This window comes from Mus caroli, unplaced genomic scaffold, assembly GCF_978045245.1.
Source record: "Mus caroli unplaced genomic scaffold, Mus_caroli_1 scaffold_16, whole genome shotgun sequence".
In the NCBI taxonomy this organism is placed as follows: domain Eukaryota; kingdom Metazoa; phylum Chordata; class Mammalia; order Rodentia; family Muridae; genus Mus; species Mus caroli.
In genome coordinates this window covers 51,049,316-51,050,849 of record NW_028227271.1, presented here as the reverse complement: position 1 = coordinate 51,050,849, position 1,534 = coordinate 51,049,316, and the positions used below count along the sequence as shown (strand labels likewise).

Sequence of the window (1,534 nt, the reverse complement as noted above, 5' to 3'; positions counted from 1 at the left end):
ATATAATTTCTCAACTATGCAAAAATATAAGGATGCAATGTGAATCATATGAGAGGCTTCATGGACCTAAAAGAACAGAGGCAGCTACACTATGACCCAGCTTGTGAAAAAGATACTAAGGAAGGAGATAAGGAGATTTATTGAGTGATGATCTCAGGAGGAGATCCTGGAGTAAAAGACTGAATTGATATGTAAGTAAAAAACTAGGTAAGAGAGAGCTACCCAGAAGTAGCTTCTTGAAGAGTGAACACAGATCTTTAAGAATTTTTTTCTAGCAGCTTTTCTGACTTTTGGTCAGAAAGCCCATTCAGAGAGCTTTTAGAATATTTTTCTAGCAAGACAGAGCCATTTCAAGCAGAGAGCTATCTCTAGCAAACTACAGAGCTAAGAGGTCTAAACAGAGAGATGTCTATGGAACCATTTCAAGCAGATGTCTATGGAACCATCACAGCTGTCAGGTTGCACACCACCATTTGACTTTGAGTCATTTACTTTTCCAACACCCCTTCCTCAGGACACCTGACCAAGCCAATGCTGGTCCTTGGCAGGGAATTTTTTGTTTCCATGTTCAGTCTATTTGGTGTTCTGTATGCTTATACTTTGATAGGCACCTCTTTCTTTAGATTAAGAAAATTTTATTGTATGATTATATTCTGTGCTTTTGACCTGAATTTTTCCTTCCTCTATTCCTATTCTTATGTTTGGTCTTTTCATAGTATCCCAGATTTCCTAAATGCTCTGTGCCTGGATACTTTTTTAGACTTAATATTTTCTTTAACCAAGGTGCACATTTCTTCTATCGTGTCTTTAATACCTTAGATTCTCTCTTTCATCTCTTTACTCTGTTAGTAAGGCTTGCTTTTGAGCTTCCTGTTTAAGTTTCTAAGTTTTTTATTTTCAGATTTCCTTCCTTCCTTCCTTCCTTCCTTCCTTCCTTCCTTCCTTCCTTCCTTCCTTCCTTCCTTCCGTTCTTTTAAATTTATTATTATTATTTTTAATTTTAAGTGCATTGGTGTTTTGCCTGTACTTTTGCTGAAGGTGTTGGATCTCTGGGAACTGGAGTTACAGTTATAAACTGCTGTGTGCATGCTGGGAATTAAACCTGGATCCTCTGAAAGGGCAGCAGCTAAGAGCGCTCTTAACCTCAAGCCATCTCTTTAGCCCTATTTGGGATTTTTTGTTGATTCTACTTCCATGTTCATGTCTTGAACTCTTTTATTCATTTCCTACCATTATTTGTTTGTGTTTTTATAGATTTCTTTCTCTTTTTAAAAAAGATTTATTTGTTTTATTATATGAGTACACTGTAGCTGTCTTCAGACACACAAGAAGAGGGTAACAGATCTCATTACAGATGGTTGTAAGCTACCATGTGGTTGCTGGGAATTGAACTCAAGACTCCTTGGAAAAGGAGTAAGTCCTCTAAACCACTGAGCTATCTCTCCAGTCCCTTCATAGATTTCTTTTTTAGAATTTTTCTTATTTACTTTTTAAGAATAGCTATCATATTCATAAGGGCAATTTTAAGTTCTTT

General features: G+C 36.4%; 1 pseudogene; it reads left to right on the top strand.

Annotated features, from left to right (window-relative positions):
* The first annotated feature begins 241 nt into the window (after nt 1–241).
* LOC115029435 (U7 small nuclear RNA) lies at nt 242–307 on the top strand (annotated as a pseudogene).
* The last annotated feature ends 1,227 nt before the right edge of the window (nt 308–1,534 follow it).